The sequence below is a fragment of the Leiobunum rupestre genome, chromosome 1 (assembly GCF_980474605.1).
Source record: "Leiobunum rupestre chromosome 1, qqLeiRupe1.1.hap1, whole genome shotgun sequence".
NCBI classification, from domain to species: Eukaryota; Metazoa; Arthropoda; class Arachnida; order Opiliones; family Sclerosomatidae; genus Leiobunum; species Leiobunum rupestre.
In genome coordinates this window covers 94023961-94044529 of record NC_143384.1, presented here as the reverse complement: position 1 = coordinate 94044529, position 20569 = coordinate 94023961, and the positions used below count along the sequence as shown (strand labels likewise).

At 34.4% G+C, this 20569-nt stretch overlaps 1 long non-coding RNA gene across 1 annotated transcript; it reads right to left on the bottom strand.

The window, feature by feature from the left end:
- Nucleotides 1-9120: 9120 nt before the first annotated feature.
- On the bottom strand, nt 9121-9810 carry LOC149968990 (uncharacterized). The gene is made up of 3 exons (XR_016480718.1): nt 9403-9810; nt 9250-9324; nt 9121-9190 (listed from the first exon to the last, which is right to left on the bottom strand). It is a non-coding gene; the product is annotated as an uncharacterized LOC149968990 (long non-coding RNA).
- Nucleotides 9811-20569: the final 10759 nt, after the last annotated feature.

The following is a 20569-nucleotide window of genomic DNA, read 5'->3' as shown; positions in this document are numbered from 1 at the left end:
TTCAACCATGGAACGACGTTACGACCGACCTTCTGAATTTCTTTTTTCTTTTTTCTCTAGAGTTTGGGAAGGGCTAGAGCGAAAAGCCATACAGCCCACGGGGACCATTCGGTTAACATTAATAGTCAATAATTCGAGGGGATATTGTCAGTCATGAAAGTTTTAAGTTTTTTTTTAAATAATTCAACAGAGCCCGAACACACAATTTCATCAGGAAGATAATTCCAAGGAATAATTACACGTCGGAAAAAAAGAGAATTTGGACGAATCACGGCGGGAATGTGGTAGACAGAGTTTGCGGGTGTTCCCCCTCGTTGAGATAGTAGAAGCCACGTAAGAGAAGTAGGACTGGCCAGGGTTGCTGAGCAGTTTATATAAGGTCACTAAGTCCAGATAGAGACGGCGAAGTTTTAATGGGGGCCAGTTAAGAGCCGAAAGCCTGTCCACGCGATTGAAGTTATTAAGAGAAAAGGGTATTTTGGAAGCTCGAGCTTGTACATTTTCAAGTTGCCTTATGTCCTGGGCATGATAGGGATTCCATAAACAGGAAGCAGACTCGAGAAGAGGTCGCACAAAGGTATTATACAAAAAGGTAATATTGTAAGTTTGTACTTAATTACAGCAAGGAGACTATTGGCACGAGAACATAAGTTAGAGATATGTTGATGAAAATTAAGATTAGAAGTAATGATAATACCAAAAGTGACATAAGACCCAAAAGTGTGTCAACTCTACCTTTGCGCCCGTTAAAATATTTACTGAGAGATAGTCTCACAATAGACTACATAACCTACTAGATGGAATAGTACTAGCAACGGTATATTTAATCTATGGTCTGGCGCGATTTCATCTCTTCGATTTATTCTCCCGTAGACATACGTTCTAAAACGCCTCACTCGGCGGCGCTGAAGTGGAGGAAATTTCAAATTTTGATGACGTATTTTCAACCCCCTCTTCCATTCCCTCTTTTTACTTCGCTACAAGCTCTCATTAAACATTATACCGTACTGACACACTTTTGGGTCTTATGTCGCTTTTGATAATACCAAGATCTCTATGGTTAGCCACTCTTGCAACATTTTTGCCAAACAAGTAATAAGGGGAGGGCTTATTTAAATCCACGGCAGAACGATCAATACTAAGTAAGACAGTTTTGTTTTCGTTAAATTTTAAACCATTACGACGAGACCATTCTTCAAGGTTCTTGAGATCAGTTTGAAGGGCTTCCACATCTTCAAAGGAGGTGATAGAGCGGAAGATTTTGAGATCATCTGCATACAGCCGAAGCGGAGACAGGATTACATTAGGTATGTCATTAATATAGACTAGAAACAACAGAGGACCCAGCACACTTCCCTGAGGAACACCGCTGAGGACGGGAAAAGGATCACTAAGTGAATTTTCCACTCTCACTCTTTGAGTACGATTGGCAAGGAAATCACAAATCCAAGGCAGTAAATTGTTATGGACTCCATACATCCGAAGTTTAGTCAGCAGGCGAGTATGTGGAACTGAATCAAATGCCTTTGCCACATCAAGGTAAATAACATCCACCCGTTTACCTCTTTCCAGAGAGTCAAGCCACAAATGTAAGCAAGATAGCATGTTAGAAACGGTCGATTTGTTGTTTAAAAATCCATGTTGATATGAAGATAGAAAATGATTAAGGTGGTTAATTAAGGCCAATCGAATACATTTTTCAAGGACCTTGCATACAGTTGAAGTAAGACTAATAGGTCTATAGTTTGATGCATTTGACTTTTTACCGGAGTTTTTATAAATAGGGGTTATATGTCCAAGACGCCAATCTTTAGGCAGGGTGCCACTGCGAAGCGAGAGAAAAAACAGAGCCCGAAGGGGACGAAATATAGTTGAAGAGCAATTCCTCAGAAGACGGTTTGGAATTGCATCAGGTCCAGAGGATGATTTGACATCAAGTTTTTTTAGGGTTGACCGAATATCTTGAAAACTGGGGAAGAAGTCCTCCATAGAGGTATCGGGATTGACGAGAAGATCAGAATTATCAAGGGCAGAAGAATTAAAGTTTTTCGCGAATGTTTCATTAAAACAATTTTCCATGCGGTAATCGGAGTCAGTTAGCTGGTTGTCATCAACCTGGATGTTCAGCCTGGATTTTGAAAAAACGAATTTCCTTTTTGACGAAACGATAAAAAGCCCTTGGATTCTTTTTAATAGACGGTAAAATAAATGGGGGTGGAATTTTTAACCGTCATTGCCACTTAAAAACTGGACACTAGCCAGGGAGGGAACACCGGATTGGTTGGTATTGGAGCATGCGCAGAGACCAATTTTTAACTGTCGCCGAGTAACAAATATCTAAATCATGATTCTTCGTAGAGCACGTGGCGCCATCTAAGTAAACTGACCATTATATTTCTGGAATAAAAGCTAGACCAAATGGTTGTTTAACTGTAAATTTACCTATAACTTGAATTCTTTAAATTAAAATACAAATTATTAATTGAGATCAATCGTAATAGACGAGAAAAACGATTGAAATGACTTCAGTGACAATTAAAGTCGCGAAGTGGGGAGGCTGGCAGCCATGTTGTCACGAAACGTTTCCCCTTTTTTCCTACCCCCAAATTCAAAAACCCTTCCGAGGCTGGGAAGCCGTTGGAATTTATTTTACCGTCTATTTGACCAAACTTTTTACGAGTATGTTGGGAACGTGCTTGAGCAACGAGAACTTTAACCAATTTGACTTGATCCTTGTAGGTAGGCAAGAGGGAGTTATAAGCTTGGAGATTATCCGCAAGAGACAAATGGCGCAATTTACTCCAGAGAGAATTCTTCTTGCGCAATTCTCTCTTAATTGCTCTAGGAAACTTGAGACGACGAGGCTTGGGCTCCGGAGAGAAGAGAGGTATAGATTTGTGTATTAAGTCAAATAAAGTTGATTTAAATAAACTCCAAGCATCCTCAATAGGTAATGTTTCTAACCGAGTCCAGTCTGTTTGAGCAATTAGAGAGTTTAACTTGATATAATCACCTTTGGAATAATCATAGTCTTTTACAAAACCGTGGGCAGAGGCATCATTAGAAAAAAAAGGGTAGGTAATTCTGATTGAATGATGATCGCTGCCCCCAATAGTAGCGAATTGAGAGACTTCTGGGGTGACAAGGGAAGATGTTATAACGAGATCCAAATATTTGACTTGGAGCGACGAAGTTTAGCTTGACTGTGCCTGGCAGGACGAGTAACATGTTGAGTTAAAAAGTTTTGGTTTAGACAGTCCAAAAGGAGCCTGTGCTCCCTTGTGGCCTTTTTAAGGAGGGTCATATCAGGCCACTTAATATGAGGGAGATTAAAATCACCAACAATCACAGTGTCAGGGTTATTATAGGACTGACTAGCGATATTTTGAAATAAAGTGACTGAGTCCTCGTAAGTAGCAGTAGGGGGACGATAAAAACAACCAAGGGTGACCCAGGAAGTAGAGTTAAAATGTTTTAAGGTAACCCAGATTGATTCAGAGTATTGGTCAGAGAGCGAAAGTTCATGAAAAATAATATTAGACTTGATATAAATATAGATAGGAGGGCATCTTCACACGCACTATTAGCCCAGGATTCGACAACACAAATACAGTCTGCATCCCAGGAGGGAGCTAATAACCTCATTTCCGAAAGTTTTCCCAAGAGAGATTGGGCATTGAAAAATATTATAATTAAATTAGCTAATGAGGAACAACCTTGAGATACACAGGTACCAGTAGAAGTCAGCCGAATATCACAGTTCAGAGGTAATGAATTAAATTCCGTATCACAGTTAATTGACGGAGAAATGAGTTAATTATCACAGTTTGGCAGGGTAACACTGTTAGTAGGTTCCGAGTTGGTAGAAATGAAGCGATTGCGACAGGGGGATGGGAAGGTGTTCTTTAAAAGTTTTTTGAAAAGTTTTTTGGCGGGGGAAATGCCGGTGGGATAGCGAATGCCTTAGGTAATGGATGAACTGAAGATAAGTTAGTCAGGGAATGATCCAATGGTTGCAGATGAGATGTAGCAAACGATTGAAGATGAGATGTAGCAAACGATTGAAGATGAGAGGCACTAGATTGAGATTTAGGAGTAGCTGAAGATTGATGAGGAGATTTAGCAGGGGATATTGCGTCATCAGGAGCAGAGTGGGTATGGGTAGAAGTTTCTTCAGGAGTCGGACGACCCATGATAGTACGCTGTTTAATATAAATGTTTTGTTCACCCGCTCCGCGGCGGCATCGAAGCTCAGATATTAAGCTGCGGCGAGAATGACGTTGCTGCTCAGTGCGATCCGGAGCAACGAATGAACTGAAACCCACAGTAGGGTTCCGTCGAAGTTCAGAGGCCCTCTTCACAAATAGCTGACGATGAGTAACTTTGGTAAACTTGTTCTTTAACATATGTTAAAATCATAAAGGCCAAGTTTCTAATTACACGTTCTGACTGATTGGATTGTGGGTGGTATACGGCAATAAACCGTTGCTTAACTTCTAATGTTTCTAACGTACTACTGGCTTCCATTATTGCTTAATACAACCCTTGGACTAACCTATCGACAATAAGCTTAGCGGTTGGATGCCTCGAAGGAAATACCTCCCCCCATTTAGTAATGTAATCCATGACCATCAAAATATATGTATGGCCTTTTCGACTTCTAGGGAAGGGCCTTTCAGATCAACATCTAAAACGTCCCAGGGATCACCAGTCTTACTAGGTTGCATTAATACAAACGGTTTAGTGTTTGAAAAATTAAGGAAGACTTTGAACTCTTTATCAACAGTAACAGCATGTTATAGGAAAAAGGACATCTTTATATATATGTTATATGTGTAACAGCAAACACATCTAAAGAAAGAAATAATCGTTCGTTCTAATTTGGTGAGAGGATATCAGAAATGGGTCGTTCAAATTTATCCCACGATTAGTGTGTGTATTTATAAAGTCTTACAATCTCTTCCAGATAATATTGGGTGTCTACAGTTGGTTAAAACAACTGGCAATAGTTCTCATTTGTTCAACTGTTCATAAGGCCAACTACTCATTCAGCACCTTGTCTCGAACAATTAATTTGTCGAACTGGTCACCCAACTACTCATTTGCCCCCTGCTCCTAAGCCCTAACCATGGACGAATTGACCTAACCAACTGTTCATAAACCCGACTATTCATTTGTCCACCTGAAATGAGAAGTCTGAAGTCAGTCATCTGAGTCAATTAATCTTTGACAGTTGGAGAAATTATATATAATACAAATGAGTGTTTGCTACCCATAACCTCTTGGATTTATTTATTTATTTAGAGGTTATCTACAAAGCCTTACCCTGCCCATTTTAAACCATTGGAATAAAGTAAAGAAAACAACGAGAATGAAAAAACTTTGGACGGAATAAAATGCACTCTCCAATACTGTAAAGATCAAAGAAAAAACTACCTATATAAATTCAACAAATATCATAATTTTGGCTTCGTCACAAATACACTTTGCGTTTGGGAGTTTTTATGAAAGATTTTAGTGGAAAAATATTATTTAACTAAGCAATTACCAAAAAAACCTCCAATTATATAATTATAATCTCCTTTAAATAATTTATGTGTAAATTACATAAAAGTAATTAATTTATTTTGTACTTGCATTAAACCATAATGCAAAAAAAATATATGTTTTGAATAAAATAACTCTTTAAAAGTGGAAATATTTCTGATTTATTTAATATAATTTAAACGAAATTTTACAAGGCCAATAACATAAATTCTATGTTACTTATGATAATATTATAATTTGCCGGAATGGTGTCAGAAATTTTTATTTTAGTTTCTTGCCTCGAAACTACGTGGCGCAGGCGTTTTAAAATTGTCAATAGCGACCAACAGATGTCAGGATTTTTAGTTCTTTGCCTTGATACTAGGCGGCACTGGGGGTTAAAGTTGTCAACCTTTTTGAAGGCTTGAGAGTCCAGTCTATGTAGCGATAGCTTATATAGTCTTTGGGAAAAACCTGGGCTGGGAAAGTTTGCGGAATGTATTGCACCATGGTCTCGTGACCGAGAGAAAACACTTTAATTAGCGAGGGATTAATTTTAGCCTTGCTGAAGGCAGGAATTTAGTTTATAATTTATATTGAGAGAATGGGTTAATTGATTAACTTAATATTTATATTTGAGGGTAGGTTAGACCAGATCTTATGAGCTATGTAAATTATACGGGATTCCTATGTACCAGTCATAAATTATTTAAGTCTTTAAGTTTAAGTTAATTTTAATTCTTTATAACTCGCGGGGGTTATTTTTATGTATTAGATCTTAAAATTATACGACGTTTGGTATATGGTACGTTACGAGGGGTCAAGAATATTCATTAAAATTGATTAAATTAATATTAAACAATATGTTCAAGACCAGATTGGTCTGACTCGGGGGGTTTTGAGAATCGGTAGTCAGAGTGTGGGGAAAAATGTAATAACAAAAGTAAATAACACACAGAAAAAATAAAAAAAGTATACGGGGGAAATTGAACCTGAAGGGTTACATTTTCTATGGCGCGAAACTTGACAATAATGAGTACATAGTACTGGAAATTATTTAAATATCAGAAAACTGTATTTATTTTATACTTAGGTTATAACTTAAAAGTTCAATTTCCATAAATAACCCCTCAAATACTTCATTAATTAGGTAATTTTTAAATAGTTTGTATGAATAGTTAAGCCTTGTTGGATTTTAGATTTGTTGTCTTTAAAAACAATTTTCGCGGCGGGAAATTCGAACACTTGATAATTACTTAATGCTGAATGATATTAGATTTATGTAAAAAGATATTTATTTCATTTTTCAATTATTATTTAAAGTTGTTACATATCAATAATTTTGTATAAATTACCCAAAAATGCCTTCGAGTTGCGTTCCCTATGACCCATCTGTAAAAGGCAAAACACCTGGAGTTTCTTTCCACGAGTTTCCTTCTGATGGGCCGTTGAGAGGCATGTGGCTAGAAAATATCTCTTGGGATAATTTTCAAATAAATGACAGATCAGAATTGAGCGTTGTATGTAGTTTACATTTTTGTGAAACAGATTACCGTAAAGGTCTTAAATTACGAACGCTGGCAGTCATATTGCTAGTAGGCCAAACAGGCAAACCCTTATCTTATTAGGCCTAACTCCCAAGGGCGCGGGTGGTGGCACCAGTGTGGGAGTTGGTATAAAAGGAGGTAGCAGAGAGAGAGATATAGGGCTTTTAAGAGCATAGAGGCAGAGCTGTAGAGTCAGTGGTTAGTAGCAGTCAGAAACTAGTATGGGAGTGGTTAACTCCCAGCTAGCCTGCTAGTCAGTTGTAGTTTTCCCCCAGTGGCTGCCAGGTTGCATTCTCTTCCCTTGGTGGGAATATCTAAGAAATATTAGTATCTTATTATAATAGGATAGTTATTGTATAGTTCGCTCTAAGGCCTCCGAAGGCACGTTACCCAACCTTCTAGAGTAGACTGGCTATACACTATCCAACTTATATGATACCAAATGCATTGAGTACAGAGCCTGACACGCAACGAACCACTTTAAAATTGGCAAGTTTGGCTTACGTAGCTGGTTTTGTGGTACAGAAAATGGAGCAAGCTGAATTTTGTAGCTTGTGTCTCGAGTGCATTTCAGGACCCTTCTCAAATTCAACACTTTTAGACTTTATTAAAACATCCGACAGAGGAGGTATAAGTTACCCAAATAAGGATTTTGTAATGTTTCATTGAGACAGCACTTCCTTATTTTCGAGAATCAGAAACTGCTCGGAGAGAGAGAGTGTGACGTCATACGTGGTCGACCCATATTCTTGGGTAGCTAACTTTTATATATGGGTGTCTGTCAGAAACCAAATAATCAGGTATTAAAACCATTTTTCTTAATAATGGTTTTGAATTATTTAATTATATATATATAATTATAATATACAATTACGTTTGTAATATAATTTATAACTAGTTCATTAATTAATATAAATTATATTAGTTAATTACGTACGTTATATAAATTATAATTTCGTATGTAATATAAATTATATAATTAGTTAATTATGTATGTAATATAAATTATATAATTAGTTAATTACATAAGTAATATAAATTATATAATTAGTTAATTACGTAAGTAATATAAATTATATAATTAGTTAATTACGTAAATAATAAAAATTATAATTACGTATGTAATATAATTATATAATTAGTTAATTACTTAAATAATAAAAATTATAATTACGTATGTAATATAATTATATAATTAGTTAATTACGTACGTAATATAAATTATATAATTAGTTAATTACGTACGTAATATAAATTATAATTACGTACGTAATATAAATTATAATTACGTACGTAATATAAATTATAATTACGTACGTAATATAAATTATATAATTAGTTAATTACGTACGTAATATAAATTATATTAGTTAATTACGTACGTAATATAAATTATATTAGTTAATTACGTACGTAATATAAATTATATTAGTTAATTACGTACGTAATATAAATTATATTAGTTAATTACGTACGTAATATAAATTATATTAGTTAATTACGTACGTAATATAAATTATAATTACGTATGTAATGCATATTTATATAATAAACTAATTATATGGGTGTGTAAAAATTTAATATAGCTATAATTATCAAACCTTAGATAATTAGTTTAAAATTTTTTAGGCTTATCAAAAATTTTGCAAAAGTAAAACTTTAAGAGTTTAAATCATTTTATTTAAGTACAACAATAATTTGAACAACTAGATAAATTTCACTTGAAATCAAATTACATAAAAGAGAAACCGCGATAACAACATTTTTATCCGAACTCGCTCATTTTAAAAATCGTTTTGACTTTTGACTAATTTTTATCAGAACTCGCAAAACATAAAACCATTAAATGCGCTTTTTAATTTATAAGATATAAAATGACTAAAGACTAAACATTTTGACCCAACTTGACTCTTTTTGCTGGGTCGAAAAGTTGTCTCGTGTGAAAACACCTAAAGATAGCTTCAAGAGCAAATATTTATTTAAATAGCATATTTTTTTATAAATTTAAGGTAATCTATTTTAACAAACTAAAATGAAAGCTTTGCGATCTTTTCAAGAATAGAGTAATAACATTCCGTATCTTTGGCAATGGTCTTCATTTCGGGCACTAATTTTTTCTATATGAAAAAGCATGAGTTACGTTATATGATGTGGTTACTTTCTTAATTTTGATTACTTCTGGCTTTCTTATTCCCTTCGCTTCTCGTGGTACAGCTGATTCAAATAGTTCATTTGTATTATTGTCCTCACCCTAACAAAAAAAAGATATCTGATTGATTCCTCGCTGAGGTTAATGATAATAGTTAAGAGTAGCGAGATGTTGACTTACTTCTGTGGAACGAAAGGCTTGTCACCACCATCATACGCATTGTAACCTGGCCACTGGTAAATAAGGTATTAAATGTCGCAAGCTGACTTCGTCCTAGGGTATTAGCCTAGCTAATTATTATAATTATTCAACATCTCAAAGAATACTTTTAACAAAATATTTTACAATTCATCTTTCATTAGTTAGACACTTATTGGTCATGTCATTAGTATGAGTCTTGATTAAAAATGACTCGTACATTTTTGTAACGAACATTAAGATCCTTAGGGCCGAAGAGCTTGTAAATTTTCATCTTTTCGGAAACCATGATATGATGTCCCTTTATTTTTCGTTTTCCCAATTCCATTTTTACACAGCAGCATATTTCAGGCGGGTTATCACAGTAGCTATGAAAAACACAATACTATATTGAACATTACAAATATGAACAAAACGAAATTCAAGCATAAATTTATGTTCATACATATTAAACTAAACAGGGTTCTTTAAAACTAAATTAGAGGTGATAGTTATATGGAATTAGGATCGTGCATAATAGATAAATAATGTAATTTCATTATTTCATTTATTTCTAAACCGTCGAAGGAAATTAAAATTTCGCAAAGTGATTTCACAGCAAAGGCTAAACTAACAAAAGTTGTAAATCATTGATCAACACACCTTAATTCTTAAATTCATAATGACAGTTTAGAATAGTATTATTATATTAATATATTACTTAATCCCTAAATTGTAACAAATAAAATCCAAAGATGTACTTACCGCTAACAAACCAGAAAAACAATACAAAGAACGGCTTTTGAAGCTACAGCAGGCGGCCGCGGCAACCACGGTGCTTCAACGCGACTCGTGTAGAGCGCCCACGTATGACGTCAGAATTCGAGAAAAAAATACTTTCTACCGCCCACTTCTAAAACCCGGCTTCTGGCGTTTTTAGACAAGCGGGAATGCTCCAACCTAATAGTGTATTTTTCTCTACGAACCTTGGGCGTGGCCGTTACACATATCTCGCCCTGATTAATCAAATGGACGAGAGGACTGAATTGTCCCACACGTCACAATCGACTAAAAAAAAAGAATTCCCATAGGTTTTTGCTGGAGTTTTTCACATGAACCACTCCAACGTTTTTGGATTTTTATTTAATAATAGTGTTAAGATTTTTTGAACTTTTAGTTTTGTTTTCATATTTACTTATTATAAGGAAAATTTAAATGCCATTGTGAGGAAGATAAATAAGATTTCGTTTAGGTTCGCTTTGAAAATATTTAAGCCTAGGCCTGACATAGGCCTAACTTTTAAAATAGCAGGCAATGTCAATGGCAGTTTTTTGAGAAGCAGTGACTGAAGGTCCTTAGTATTAACCTTTGTATTTAAAGGTTATTTCACATTTAAAGTAAGTAATATTATATTTATTATTATGTTTGTAGAAACTTAGATAAACAAAAACCTTATGAAAGAGTAATTATATCCCAGAAAAAAATACATTACACTAACGAATGACACTTATGACGAATTGACGACAGTCATTGAATTAAACAGCAACAATCATACTGATAATTGTCTTATTTTTCAAAAGTTTACCTTCTATTTAATAATCTTCTTGTGGTCTTAGAAGCTTAGCCAAGATAAATGTCTCGCACTCTGCTTAAATTCAACATTCCACTGTTAAACAACATAAGAGATAGTACTCAACGAAGACTGATATTTACAATGTTAAAGTGTTTTTAAAAAAACGGATATTGCAGTAATTACGGTCCTGAGTTGTTGTTCCACTAGGCTCACTGAACTTCCTGAAGTAATTTTTACCAAATCATCAATTTGAAAGCCCGCCGTTTGTTAACATTTCAAATTGCCCCGAGACTTAAGGAAACCCAAACTTTTACTTGTACAACGACACATTACCGCCCACCGCAAATCGTTTTCTACATGTGGTAATGAAACATCGAGGAGCCATAACAACAAACAACGCAATATTTATCCAAAACGTTTGCGTATAAGAGAAAAATCTTTACGAGTAAAGAAACAGTCTACCATGTTTAAAAACTACATTAAACTCGATCACGGCCCGGTGCACGCGCTCACGTGAGCGCGAGCGCGTGCAGGGGGCCGTGACTCGATTGACGTGGGCCAATCAAATGCGGGTTCTTAAGGTGACGTAATCTATAATCGAATTATTATTTTCAGTAACTCAAACTAGATGGCAACGAGTCGTTGCCGTAGTCACTCTTTGATTCGTGATTGGCTGATAATGACGAAACCCCCGAAAATGTAATTGGCCCATTTTGTATTTATACGGAATCATTCTATGTTATAAGATTTCTATGACTAGGACTATTAACTTTGAGTCCGAAACTGACCTTTTTCGCTCCCCAAAATCCTGAAATTAGCACGAGCAATTTGGGGCAAAGCAAAGCTGTAGTTTTATTCCTAAAATAGAAGGAACTGAAGTGGAGGGATTCTGTTTACTTGTAGAAGTTTTCATAATATTAGGCTTATTATCGAAATAAAAAATATTTTTTTACGCGCGCGCTACCCGACGTTTTAAGAAGAATTTACAAGGAGCCTTCGGTTTCATATCGTTTTTCTACTACGTAGGCTTGTGTATGCCTATTTCAATTACTACTGCGTAGGACTTTTTCCTGGGTGTTAAATCAACCTGCTTTTAATCCCAGATGTAAAAAAATGTATTACAGACAATTAGCCATTTTCTGACGTCATGGGTGCCGAGAAGTCTGGAAATTCGCCGAAAAAAATCGACTCCCACCCATAGAAATCTCATAGGTGACTAGAATGCTGCCGCCTACGGCCGAGCTTGACGCCAGTTCGCCTTGAACCTTCAGCCAATGAGAGGCCGTAGAGTGGTTCCGTTACTATAGCGGGAGCAGTGGCGGCTTAAAAAGGCTGGGACACCCCCCAGGACCGTGCAGAAGTTTTCACGGGTCCGTCTTCTTCAAGTTTAATCGTTCTGATTTGCACCCCCCCCCTTGAGCTTCTCTGATGGCACCCCCTGCTGCCCTGGCACCCGGGGCGGACTGCCCCCCCCCTTAGGCCACCACTGAGCGGGAGATAGGTGACGTCATTCTCTCCGGTGACATTAAATTCTTGGCAGAACCGCTCTTTGAGCTCTGATTGGCTGAGATCTGTCTTCGTCTGCCACGGCGTTTGGGCCATTTGCCAGTTACACGGCAGCATTCTATAGTTACCTATGAGATTTCTATGCTTCCACCATTTCGACTTCTTTTTATAATAATTCAAAGACCACTTAACCGATTTTGATGAAATTTTCTGTACTTGCTATAAAAGGTTTGCTCTTTCTAATGAACCATTAATTAGCAATACACTTTAATTGCTATTTTCATATTAGGATTTAAAACACATTCTTTGGTTTTGGAACAATTAATTATTACCCATTTATTTTCTTTCTTCGGGCATATCATTCATAACTACAAAAAATTGGATTTCTCCTAAGTACTGCTGACCATTTTGAATGAATTGTGCTATGCAATTATTTTGCTTTACAGCTCTTCGGTAATAAGTACCGTGAAATATTTGACCATTGACAATGCACCTATTATATATTTGATGATATGAAAGTAGGGTCTTCGAGCGGGTCCCAGGGAGTATACAGTGGAAGTCCGCCACCCGGGTGGTGAACGTACAAAGGCAGGGTGGTGTCGGTGGTGAACGTACAAAGGCAGGGTGGTGCTGGGTGGTGAACTAGCAACGCTAGATCACCACTGGTGGTGAATTGTAGAAGGCAGCCGCCTTTCTGTGTATTATTGGTTGACGGTCAGCTCTTTACCCACCTCCGGAAAAGAAGGGCTATGATCTTGATTGACAGTCCCAGCTTTTCGTTGGGTGGGGAACTAGTAAAGCTAGGACATCACTGGTGGTGAACGTGTAAAGCTATAGAGAGTGGTGAGTATGAAAAGGTACAGACTGTACCCCGATAAAATGAAAGCTTTATGGAAGGCAACAGTCTTTCTCGGTATTAATGATAGAAGGTCCTACAGAAAAGAAGAGTTTTAATCCTGATTGACAGTCCCCGCTTTTTCACTGCCTGTATGAAGCGCGTACGTTTCTCCGATACTATTGTACACGTTCTACCGTACGAAGACCGTGTAAACTACGAATTGAGAAATAAACAACATTTTATTATGCAACTTAGACTTAAATTTGAACCACTGATCTCCCCGGTATTATTAAAGAGGCGAATGAGTGGTGGTGAATCTTTTAGCGGTGGTGCGAAATTCATGGGTTTTTCAGCTGTGGTGATGTAAATATAATGACGCAATAACTGAGAATATAAACTCAAGCGATCAGTGGATAAGCATTCAAACACGAAAATTCAAGTCAAGAAGAATAACCCGACAACAACTATGTAAGTATAATCCCTTTTTTATTTTAGTCCTCTTTCTCCGAGGGTAATGTATTTACTTTTGAATTATAGGCATAAGAAATCAATAGTCATTGATTTTGAATTCTTTGACGGGCGGACCGAAGATGAAAAGCCGGAGAAAATAGTGAAAGAAGCGTCAGCTTGCTCGGCCGAAAATACATCCCAAGTCGCATCGTGGGTTTTTCTTCCACCATACCCCCGAACCGATCTACCTTCCCGAACTCAACGACAGAACACCTGGGTAGAAAACAACATACACGGCCTCGCTTGGGACTATGGTTTCACCCCGTACAACAAATTGGAAGAATGCATGCGAATGGCTACTCACGGCTATGACCGCGTATTTTGTAAAGGAGAAGAAAAGTGCATATTTTTTTTAGAACTAATACACCGCGAAGTGATAGACCTAAATGGTGTAGGTTGCCCGAAGGTTACTGAATTGGATGAATACAGACCCAGGTTCACGTGCCTTATTAGACACAATACTAATTTTGAAAGTAAGAAATACTCTTGCGCTTTAGAGAAAAGTACGATATATGCCGAGTGGCTATATAAAAATATCTTTATTGTAAATTGGAGATTATGTGATTAAAAAGCAATTTTATTTAGCTCAAGAGTTTTATTTTTATCTTAAAAATATTTTAAAAAAGAATAAAAAAGTACATTTTAAAGAATTAAAAAACATTTTAAAGAATTAAAAAACATTTTAAAGAATTAAAAAACATTTTAAAGAATTAAAAAACATTTTAAAGAATTAAAAAAACATTTTAAAGAATTAAAAAACATTTTAAAGAATTAAAAAACATTTTAAAGAATTAAAAAACATTTTAAAGAATTAAAAAACATTTTAAAGAATTAAAAAACATTTTAAAGAATTAAAAAACATTTTAAAGAATTAAAAAACATTTTAAAGAATTAAAAAACATTTTAAAGAATTAAAAAACATTTTAAAGAATTAAAAAACATTTTAAAGAATTAAAAAAACATTTTAAAGAATTAAAAAACATTTTAAAGAATTAAAAAACATTTTAAAGAATTTAAAAAAACATTTGCAAATTCTAATTGCATTTGGAAAGTTTTCCAAGGTGGCCCTTGTAATAAACGCACCTAGATGTTGCAATACGGATGCATCTAGAGCGTCCAGCATGTTATTCCCCGAAGTTTACTGAATTAGATGTAGACGGACCCATGTTTGCGTGTCTTACCCCTCAAAAAACGAACTTTTTAAGTAGGAAATATTCATGCGCTCTTGAAAAGAGTACATTATTTTTCGAGTGGATATATAAAAATATGGATTATGTAAATTCACGGTTGATAAAGCAATAAAAATAAGGGATTCAGGAAAACTCTTTTTTTATTATTCAAATTCGCAAAGAATTGGGAAAATTGTTAAAAATTTCAGATATTATAAATCTATGTAAATGATTTAACAACGCGAAATCAAAATTATTTAGAAATTCCGCAGTTTCCACGTTCTGTAGATGGCGCACATCTCGCCTTATCATGAAATATGCGGTGAATGAGGTTTGTATGCTAAATAAAATAAAAAAAACTTTAGTTAAAAATATCTTGATATTAATATTACAAATTATTCGTACGCATAGCCATCTGCATTTAATTCAAGATATTTTCCAGTTGGTGCATATACAGCCACATCATTCCTTGCCGGACTAAAATATAACGAATTAACGATTAGGTATGGGGAATTTATGTTTACGCATTAATATACATACACAAGGAACATATTTATTGCCACAACATCTTCAAGAGTGCCCATCATAAACGAAAAGTTATCACCCCCATGTAATATACTCGGGGTGATGAGATCACGTATCAATGTAATTAATCTAATGGAGAATAGTTTAAAATAACTTAAGAATAAGTCGGTTAAGAAGTTTGATTGATTTGTGCTTACGTAAACCCGTTCACATTTAAAATATTAGCTTGAAAAGTCTCAAGCAAACTGCTAATGTTGTGTTCAGGTGCTACCTCATAAATCCCCGCATTCTCCCTAAATATATATATATAAATTTACAATATTTCATTTACAACATAATAATTATAGTGCAATCTATATTCCATAATAATAATAATAATAAAATACTTACAAGTCTTCTGCATGGATTATCGGAAAGGTGTCGCTTTCCGACACCTCACTTTCACTATCACTAAAAAAATTCTTCTTCACTATTTTCACTTTCTAATTCTTCTAAAAACTCCATCGTTAAGGGCACTCGTCCAACCACCATGATTATGAATGACTAGTAGATATATTCCTCGAGAAAAATACTTTATGATCATCGTGGGGTCTATTTATAGGTACCAAGTGGATATGTCGGGTTTTGCCCGTAGTTGTAAAAATAACGTTCGCAAAGGTTAAGTAGTAAGAAATACCCTAATGACACTATGTATTTTTTTTTACAATACAATACAATGTTTATTTTTCAATATATACAATGAGGCGGTATTATAGGGGCTAAGTCAGCTTGCGACTTGTGCCCCCACGTAGATATTAGGTTTACACAATAACTTCAAATCATTACAACAACAAAAGAAAAAAAAAAAAGTAAAAAGACACAGTAAAAATAAATTATGCAAAAAAATACAAAATAAAGAGAAGAGAATTAGCTTTTAACAGTTTAAATTAGATTAAGAATAAAATTTCTGAGGCGCGATTTAAATATTTGTATAGTTTCTGCGTGTTGGGTATCCAGGCAGAGTGAATTAAATAGTTTAACACCATTGTAGAAAATAGATGTAATTTTTTTGGACGTTTTACAACAAGGTACAATTAAATAATTATGAGTTCGCGTTTTAGACGTGCCAGTATTAATCACGAAATTCTTATCTGGGAGATTACTAGTATTAATTTCTTTGAAGATTAAGATTAAGCTTTGGAAATTAACTAATTGGTCAACTTTTAATATTTTGCTCTTCATAAAATAATCGTGAGTATGCTCCCGAAAATTTAAGTTATAAATGGAACGTATTGCTCTCTTTTGGAGACAAAGAATTCGATCTATATTTTGTTTAGTAGTATTTCCCCAGAGGCCGATTCCATAGGACAGTACAGTATTAAACAGTGCGTGATAAATTTCGATGAGAATGTGGCGGGGGATGGCAGTGCGATTATAGAATAACATTCCACAAACTCTAGTTAGGGATTTACAGACTCGGTGTCGACCTGTTCGTTGAAATTAAGGTGGCTATCGAACCATACACCGAGATATTTGTAGGAGTCGGTACGGTTTAGGACTAGATTGTTGATTTTAATATGGTGTTTCGAGGAGTCTACTTTTTTTCCACGGTTCGCAAATATCATAAATTCTGTTTTGCTAATGTTTAAGGTAAGCCCGTTTTTAGTTAGCCAGTCATAGAGTTTGGATAAGTGCGCGTTAATTTCGTTGGTTAGTAAATCGTAGTTTCGATTGGCGGCTATAAGAAACGCGTCATCCGCAAAAAGGTATAGTAGGCCACTAGGGATACTATATATGAAATCATTAAGGTATAAGTTAAAAAGCAGGGGGGAGATAATGGAACCTTGCGGAACGCCCGCCATGAGTATGCTCTTGGGGGAGACTTTATTAGTAGCCCTAGTCATACAGGGTCTATTTGATAAATAACTTAATAGCCAACTACTGGCAGCGCCTCTAATACCCAATCGATAGAGTTTTTTTATTAGTCTTTTGTGCGAGACGGTATCGAAAGCTTTTCGTAAGTCGAGAAACACCCCGATAGCAATCTCGCTTTTATCGAGTGCCGTCAGGATTTTATTATAAACAGTAGTTAGCGGGTTCATAGTATTTTTGGATTTTCTAAATCCAAACTGGGCATTTGAAAGTAAGTTAAATTTATCTGAGAAATTTAAAAGTCTTTTCTGGAACGTTTTATCGAAATTTTTTGCAATGAAAGATATCAGGGAAATCGGTCGGTAGTTCTTGGGATCACTAGGGTCTTCTTTTTTGTAAATGGGGATAATTATTGCAGTTTTTAATTTTTCGGGATATACACCGGTTGTGAAAGAAAGGTTAATTAAAAACATCAGAGGTAAAAGTAAGTATTTTGCGGCGTATTTAATCGCTTTCGGATGAATGTCATCATATCCAGGGGCAGACGAGGGGAGTTCTTGAATAATGGATTGAATGTTTTACGATCCATAGATACTAAATATAGGGAGAAACTTAAATACCCTAGAGTAAAACTACTGTTGCGGAAAAACCATCAGGTATTCGCTAGTTTTCGACGGACAATGAAAGGTTTTCTTAATATATTTGCGGTAATCCGTAGTAGAAACCACTCTCCTCGCACTTCCCCAACCTTTTCTCCTTTATGTCAATCATTGACGCGCGTGAAAATTGGAAAAATTACAAAATGTCCTGAAGAAACCCAATAACCCAACTAGGCCTCTTAACTTTGGATACGTTACTTTCAACGTATAGTTAAAGAGAGAGAGAGAGAGAGAGAGAGAGAGAGAGAGAGAGAGAGAGAGAGAGAGAGAGAGACATACATCGCAAAATTGCACAATATTGTGTTTGGACGACAAAGTTTATTTTAATATAATTTATTCATAAATATTTTTTGAAGTACAAACAAGAATAGTAACCTAAGCCTACACACAAGAAACATCTTTACTCTACTTTAAATCCAATCAAATCTATTTCCGATATGTAAATAGATGGAAACATATTGCAAAAAATCTCTTTTTCTACTTTTAATTGGTAAAATACAATCCCAATATGTAAATATAAGTATAAAAATACGACAAAAACAACTTGCCTATATTTTAAATATGGTAAAATACAATTCTTATACACAAATATAGTCAGAAAGATACTATAAAAACACAAAAATGAAAATAAAATAAAATAAAATTAGTGTGGATAAGATTTGTAAATATCATTTTGAAACTAATAATTTTCACGCTTTATTTAAGTCAAGCAATTACATTAATAAAAATGAAAGACGTTAAACAAAATAATAATTTGTAAATATTGTAAATATTTTAAGACAATAAAGAAATTAAGAAATGTTTTAATTAAAACCTCTTTTATTTTCTACAATAGCTACTTTTTATTACTATAAATATTCCAATATTAAATGGGAACCGCTGCCCTAGAAAAAGTGCTTTCGGAAAAATTTTAAATATTGTAAATTTGTACAGACATTATCTCCAATTGGCTATAGACAGAATATTTCACCCGGTGGGGATTTGTACACTAACTCACATACAAACTAAGACGTTAAACAAAATAATATTTTAAGCCAATAAAGAAATTAAGAAATGTTTTAAATAAGATCTCTTTTTTCTACAATAGTCACCTTTTATTTCTATACATTTTTCAATATTGATATATTATTATTATTATTATGTTAATATTAAATCGCACAATTATCCGGAGTTAAGCCACTCAATGGTAAACAACATTACAAAAAGTTCTAAAGGTACTGATTCACGATGTCAATTATTCTAGATTTCGTTTCGAACTGAGAGACTGTTTAAACTAGTTCGCGTGTTTCACTTTTTCTTTCTAGTTTTCTGCTCTCTTCCAACTATCTTGCAATATTTTCTATCCAATTATATCTGTTTTTATATCTTTAACTTCATTTCTCAGTACCATTTCTCTTTGACAAGCTTCATCTAGCTTAAATCTCCACACTTCAATATGCTTTTCCATTTCTTCCAAATGCTTTCTTATTTCTTGCTCATCTAGAAACGTCACATTATACTCTTCCACTATTTTACTCGCTTCTTCAAATGTATTGAAATCCATATGGTTATAACTAACAAAACATAATTAATATAAAAAGTTCAGAAATGCTAAATTTAGGTCGTCTGAAAGACCCTTCTCTCTACTACGTCACAAATGTTTTGTTGAAAATAATGAAATTAATTATGAATTCCATTTAATATCATTAAGTGTCTATATACCAAAGTGGCTCTTTAGCCAACATCACAAGCATTTTGTTAAAATAAATATCTCAAGTTTTAGTATGAGAAACTTATATTTCTCAAGTATTGTAATTGTACATGTGATTCCGTATGAGGACCTGGTAAATTTATAAATACGTAACGCTACTCATTTCAAATGGGTATACGAATACGTTAAATTACATTCCGATATACAAATATATATATACTTGACGTTCAATACGTTTAAATAGACTTCCAAAATACAAATATAGATAGTAAAATACTAAAAAAAACCCTCTTACTCTACGTTAAAATAGATTTCAATACGCAAATATAGGTGGAAAAATACTACAAAAACCCCTTAACTTGGCGTTTAATATGTTAAAATACTTTTCCGATACGTAAATATAGGTGGAAAGATACTATTAAAACATCTAAACTCTAATTTTAATACAACAAAATACAATTCTGATATTCAAATATTTAAAAATACTTAATGTACTGAGTTACGTTTAAAAGAACCTTTTGTAAACACGAATTCATCCAATTGTTAATCATAAATTGCATATTAGATGGTGTATGTATGATTGGAAAGACTCTTCAGTAAAATACATTTCCAATGTGAAAATATAGATAGAAAAATACTACTAAAATCCCATTTTAAATTTGATAAAATAATTTCAGATATGTAAATAGGTAGAATAATACTATAAAATTCCTTTTTCTACTTTTAATACGGCAAAACACAACTCCGATATGCAAATATATACAGAAAATACTAAAAAACCTCTATACTCTACGTTCAGAAATACTACAAAATTTTAAAAGGTAGAAAATACTACACATTAACCATTAT